This window comes from Mus caroli, chromosome 10, assembly GCF_900094665.2.
Source record: "Mus caroli chromosome 10, CAROLI_EIJ_v1.1, whole genome shotgun sequence".
Classification (NCBI taxonomy): domain Eukaryota; kingdom Metazoa; phylum Chordata; class Mammalia; order Rodentia; family Muridae; genus Mus; species Mus caroli.
In genome coordinates this window covers 67,593,374-67,600,244 of record NC_034579.1, presented here as the reverse complement: position 1 = coordinate 67,600,244, position 6,871 = coordinate 67,593,374, and the positions used below count along the sequence as shown (strand labels likewise).

The following is a 6,871-nucleotide window of genomic DNA, read 5'->3' as shown; positions in this document are numbered from 1 at the left end:
ATAAAAATATTAAAAATTAAAAAAAAAGAAAAAAAAAGAAATGAAAGGCCTTCAAAACCTTTACTGACTCAAAAGGAACTTGAGTGGTGGATATAAATAAACAAATATGGAAAGACAGTGAGGCATTTGGATGAATAAGCAATGTAAGGGTTTGCCTCATGGCTCCAGCTGCATATCTGACATCAATGGGAGGGGAGGTCCTTGGTTCTCTGAAGACTTGATTGCCCAGCATAGGGGAATGCTAGAGTGGTGAGGCAGATGTGGGTGGGTGGGTGGAAGAGCACCCTTATAGAAGTAGAAGGGAGGGGAGGTGGAATAGGGGGGGTTTTGAAGGGGAAACTGAGAAGGGGGATAACATTTGATATGTAAATAAATAAAATAACCAATATTTTTTTAAAAGGCTAACTGAGCAAGGTTCTGATTCACCAGAGGCATAAAATTAATGAAGAGATTGTCCTGAAATATTGAAGATGACTGGGTTCTCTGCATATAGAAGTCAACAGATGTGATTATGTTGAGAGGCACAGGAAAGACAGCCACTGCTTTTCCTACAAAATCACTGTTTGCAGACATTGATACCAGCAGACAGTTCTCTAATCCATGAAGAATGGAGGCAGCGGGGGAGGGGGGGAGCTACTGTTTACAAATTTAAAATCCTATTCCTGTGTCTTCATAGCCTCCCCCCCCCCCATGACAGAAAAGAATTGAGCTCTTATCCTCTCAACATTCTGAAATGTTTGGATTTAAACTCTACTCATACACTTGCTATAAGGAGAAGTGTGTATAGGAAGGACAGTGGAAGGAAAAGGGAGTAGCAGGAGGGAGGGAAAGGGTAAGAGAGGAAGTAGCAGAGAGAAGATGGGAGGGTGAGACCTGTAGGGACAGAAATGAAGAAAAGTAGTCCCATCTTCCACAAGGTCCTTAGTGAATGGGTTTTCACCTGTTGAATGTTAAATGAACTCAGTTCTTTTCCACTGTCCTCTGCCTGTGTCTCCTGAGTGCTGGGATTGAAGGAATATGTGCCATCACTCCTGGCTATGTAAAATATTTTAGGAAGATAAAACTTAAATCCTTGTTATTTTATAAACTTGTTCATAAGCAGTAACTTTAGAAAGTAGTTACCTTTAAATTATTTTTTAATTGAGGAATAATTATGGCAGTGTAGAATGGATAATTTTCAATTTTCACCATAGCTGAATAATTTCAAAATGGCATTTTTAATAATCTTTACCAGAGTTACTTTTAAGCAAACATACCAATCAGTGAAATGTTCATCCACTATTACCTTTTGAGGATACATGCGCTTTCAGAAACTGAAGTGAAACAATGAAAACATAGGAACTAAATGGGAAAAATAGTAGGAATGAAGCCATTTGATTAAGTCAATAAGGATATTGATTTACTGATGTAATAGAGATCCGCGTTTAAAATTAACATTTTCTTTTCTAATGCATGAAAGTTTTATTTTCCTTTCTATTGCCAGACAAAACACCACAGCCCAGGCAACTGATAGAATCAAGTGTTAAAATTTGGGGCTCATGGATCCAGAAGGTTAGAGCCCATGACTATTTGAAAAGGTGAATGGCATCTGAAACATCTTCTGGATATATGCCCAGGAGAGGTATTGCTGGATCCTCCGGTAGTACTATGTCCAATTTTCTGAGGAACCGCCAGACTGATTTCCAGAGTGGTTGTACAAGCTTGCAATCCCACCAACAATGGAGGATTGTTCCTCTTTCTCCACATCCTCACCAGCATCTGCTGTCACCTGAATTTTTGATCTTAGTAACTCTGACTGGTATGAGGTGGCATCCTTAATCATCAGGGAAATGCAAATCAAAACAACCCTGAGATTCCACCTGACACACCTCCTCTTACAAGGCCATGCCTTCTAATTCCTCCCTTGGCCTTGATCCCTTGAAAGTTCTGTTTCTTCCTTAAGCATTTGAAGAAGAGGATGTAAGAGGTGTCAGTTATTGTCAGCTCAGTATTACTCTTATGTGATGATTCCTGCTTGCAATTATCCTTCACATTCCATCATGCTTTACGCAGGCTATCTTGAAGACTGCAATTGCGTTGCTTTAGGCTAGAATCTGAGCAGGAAAATTGCTCGTGATGGAAACTGGGTATGAAGCTCCCCATCTTTTGTAAAAAATTTAATTACAAATACCAAAAATGAGTGCAGGCATTTGTGGGGGTGGAAGGCTTACAGCCATCTTAAATGGACCCATGAAAAAGATGATTAAAAAGTACATGTCCAAGCCCTGGTCACTGAAGAGCCTTACATGGTCTTTCTTTCATGAGCAGAGTTAAAAGAACACTTGAATAGGTCATTCTAACGCACACCTAGAAAACCTGCTCTTGTGACTTTGGTGAAAGAGGGTTCAACGTCAGCCAGCATAGGCTACTTGTCAGTCAGAACATGCCTTGTAAAAGAAACCAAACCAGGGCTGGAGAGATGGTTCAGTGGTTAAGAACCCTGACTGCTCTTCCAAAGGTCCTGAGTTCAATTTCCAGCAATCACATGGTGGCTCACAACCATCTGTCATGGGATCCGATGCCCTCTTCTGGTGTCTGGAGAAAAGAAAAGAAGCCAAACCAAACCAAACAGTAAAAATTGAAAAAAAAAGGTTTCTGAAACTTTGGAACATTCCACCTCAGCAATTGACTAAAGGTGGATATAACTCTGATAGCCATGAAGGCCCTGGGCACAATGGAATTAGCTCTAGAACACGAGTCACCCATCCCACCAGCACTTAGCCCAAGGAACTGTGTGGATATAAAGGGATAAAAATGCTTCTTCCTGAAGGTGCAGTAGCTACCAAAATACTTCTTGGCAATTGACATGAGGTGAATATAGGATTCAGTTTTTTACAATGTGTTTGCCTGTAAAAGAGTTTGAAGAGAATACTTGCTTTTCAGCCAGCTGTTCAAAATTGTTGATGAAGTGCTTAAGGAAAACCACCTGGTACAATTAAAGAGATTGGGACAATCTAATTTTGAAAGGATTTTGTTGTTGTTGTTGTTGTTGCTTTAACAGTTTGCTTCTGATGTTACAGTTTGAAAATCGTTGTTAGCTAATAATACCTGCGGGGGAAATGAGAATCAGTTTTCTCCAATGGTGTCTCCCTCATTATCTAAACTATCATGAAGGGAAGTCCTATGCCTTGGTGCATTTGCCAAAACAGAATGGACTCTATGTTTTTGTATGTGTGCTTTTTGTTTTGTTTTACTATTTTTTTAAGTTACTATTGTTTTTATTTGTTTGTTTGGAGAGTGAGAGGACACAAACTTTGGAGTCTATGGAGGCAGAAAGTATCTGGGAGGCATTGGGGGAAGGGATATAATATGATCTTGATCAAAATATATTTTATAAAAAATTATGTAAAAGATAAATTAATTTAAAAAAGTAGTCCAAACAGAAGTTCCAACTTACATAGTCATCTATTGTGAGCTATAAACAGTATAAATATGGATAGTGGGGATTTCACAGAGCCACATCCCTAGGTAAAAGGAGACTGCTGAGGGAGGCAGGCAGAATTGTATTTAACAGGGCTGAGGCCCCAGTAGGTCATTGTATCCCAAGTGGTCAACTTTAAACAAGTAAACATAGGAGCAACAATGGACAGTTTACTATATATTATAGATTTTACATTATATATAAATATGTATTGTGTGTAACAACAGTAATTGTAGATGATGTCATGCACTTGATAAGGATGGAGGGAAGAGTTGGAGTGAGAAGAGGGGTCAGAAATGGGCTACACACAGTATTAAGGAAGAAAATTCTCAGAAGAGTATTCAAACTGAAAATACAGTATTCAATAGTAAGGAAACTTAACAGGTTTCCTTACTATTAGCAAAAGCAAGACTTCTCATCTTTTCATGAGTGTGATATTAGTGCCACACACCCTGCATTTGTGTCTTCTCACTGTAAAGATTTTAATTCTGATGCTTGCTTTTCCACACTGGACATATGGTGATGTATTAAAAACTCTCCAAGCCTCAAACCTTGTTTGAAAAAGTTGATACTGGGTCTGTCATGTTCTGGGATGAAGATGACATCAGATAACAGACAGGAGGCACTTCCTCAGAACCAACTCTTCCTTTATTTTGCTTTGGTAATTAGAATGTGTCAAACTGTACCCATCACATGCACCAATGACAGTGTAGTATTGAATACCATGCCTTTCTCTCTGTAGCCTTCACTTCACTGGACAAACTGGGGATGCAGTCCTTATCTGTGACAAGCCATTCTGTGGCAGAGAAAGATGCCTCAAGAAGGAAACAGATGGTGATGATCTGGGGATGTTACTGGGTATGTTGTCTTTGATGTGTTTATACTAGGCTAGTCAGATGTCATGATAATGATCATAAGATAATAATAAACAGACTACATGGTCCAGGGCATTGGTTCATCACTTATTATTGCCAGAGCTAGTAAGTAATATGCACAAAGAAGGATTTGTCTTTGTATTTATCACTCTGCCTATCATGATAGGAAAGATGACAAGAACTTTGTCATATGCAGAATTCACATCTGTACTCTGAAGTTCATTCAAATCTGCACTTCTGATAAGCTGACCAGTTTCTTATATTGCAAACCCACTTTTCAGGACAGAAAAAATGTGAGTGGATCTTTTCTAATATTACAGAAATATTTTCCCTTCTCTCCTCTCTCTGAAAAGTGAATGTCAGGGCAGATGTGTTGCTCTCATCTGGCATCCAGGGGAATCATGCAAGCTTCTGCAGCCAGAAGAGAGATATCAGCAATCCCCAGCACACATCTGTCTCTATCCCTCTATAGGTAAGGCGCTGAATCTCCTGATTTCTCTCACTTGGGTCTGGTTCAGCTCCTACCTGTTGTGCTGTATGAGAAATCATCCTTTAGATTTGCAAGACAATCTAACTATGGAGAAGACATCAATGCAGATACTGACACCACTGTAAAGACTGTAGAACTCAGGACAGTGACTACAGTTTTCTCTGATGTTCTTTAGGAAGAAACTGTATCCAGTATAACTGGAGAGTATACCCTGCTTATGAAATATTTGCCCTTTGCATCAGAGTTCATCTGTACAGTCACTAACACCTCTGTTTTGGTGCAGTTCCATTTTAATAAATATTTGACATGTTGGTAACCATGAAAAACACTTAAGATGTGACTTGATAAATAGCATAGCTTTCTTCTCTCAAAGGCATCAGTAATTTTTGAGTCTACTCTCAGATGTCAATCATTTTTTGCCAAACTAGCAGAGATTAATATTAATTTTTAATGAGTTGAGGCATCATGCTACCATATTTACTCTAATTTGAAATATAAGATATGTTTTCTCCAGTACTGAATGGGACAGTTCAGATGGGCTTCAGTGAGAAGACGGACATGCTCACAGAAACAGCCAAAATTGAAGAAGAATAGTGGTCAGGGCTTCTTTTTATTACAGGACACTGAATCTACAAACCTCATGGTTCAGAAGAAAGTATAGTGAATGTCACTGACAAATATCAAGTCAACTGTGTGATACTTAAATTTCATTGTCAGATCAACTGGATCTGGAATCAAGAAGATGCCTCACTGCTGGCTGCTGCCATTCCTCATGGATGTAAGAACCGGGCTTCAATTAGGCTTACAGAGCCTTGGAGGTCCCGTGGATCTGTGTCTTGCTTTAACAGTGTTTGAACGGAACAGACCCAGGGACTCCCACTGTGCTTGCTTCCAGCTGTCTTACAAGTCTCTCCAGTCGCAGTCTCCTGGACCATCTCCTTGCCGCCTTCAGCTCCTAGGACCAGTCTGCACCATCTCTTCGCGGTTAGCTCATACTCTGGATCAGTCATGACCTCTCAGATTCGTCAGAATTATTCCACTGAAGTGGAAGCTGCTGTGAACTGCCTGGTCAACCTGCATCTGCCAGCCGCCTACACCTACCTCTCTCTGGGCTTCTTTTTTGACCAGGATGAGGTGGCTCTGGAGGGCGTAGGCCACTTCTGCGAATTAGCCAAGGAGAAGCAAGAGGATGCCTAGTGTCTCCTTGAGTTGCAGAACGATTGCGGGGGCCGTGCACTCTTCCAGGATGTGCAGAAGCCATTTCAAGATGAATAGGGTAAAACCCAGGAGGCCATGGAAGCTGTCTTGGCCATGGAGAAGAACCTGAACCAGGCCCTCTTGGATCTGCATATCCTTGAGTCTGCCTGCGCAGACCCTCAACTCTGTAACTTCTTGGAAAATCACTTCCTGGATAAGGAGGTGAAGCTCACCAAGAAGATGGACAACCACCTGACCAACCTCCATAGGATGGCAGGGCCAAAACCAGTGCAGACTGGAGTGCCCCAGGGATTTTTGGGCAAGTATCTTTTTTGGCGCTTCACTCTCAAACAAGACTAGGAGGCCTCTGTGCCTTCCAAGGGGCTCCACCTCTGCTCTGCACCAGCCTGCCTTGGGACCTCCATCTGAATGAACCTCTCAAGCCACTAGGCAGCTTTGTAACCGCTCTGGAGCCTCTGTCAAGTATTAGACCAAGTAAAAGTAAAGCTTTCTGAGACAAAAAAAAAAAAGAAAAAGAAAAAGAAAAAGAAAAAGAAAAAGAAAAAGAAAAAGAAAAAGAAAAAGAAAAAAAAGAAAGAAAGAAAAGAAAGGAATGAAAACCACTCACTCTCCAGAAAACTGAGGTTTCTATCACTACATTCAGACTGCTAAGGAATCAGGTCTTGTGGACAGGAGAGTTGCGAGGTTTTCAATTTCTCTGTCTACCATGCATGCCTGGTTGTACTACCCAGCCACTAACATAACAATCTTCTGTTAGTACACACACACACACACACACACACACACACACACACGCACACACACACACTTTCTCCTGTCTCTTTCTCT

General features: G+C 40.7%; 1 protein-coding gene and 1 pseudogene across 1 annotated transcript in view; one reads left to right on the top strand and one right to left on the bottom strand.

Annotated features, from left to right (window-relative positions):
* Pcdh15 (protocadherin related 15) overlaps positions 1-6,871 on the bottom strand; it is a 1,443,104-nt gene that overhangs the window by 891,068 nt on the left and 545,165 nt on the right. The window lies entirely within an intron of this gene.
* On the top strand, positions 5,834-6,382 carry LOC110303632 (annotated as a pseudogene).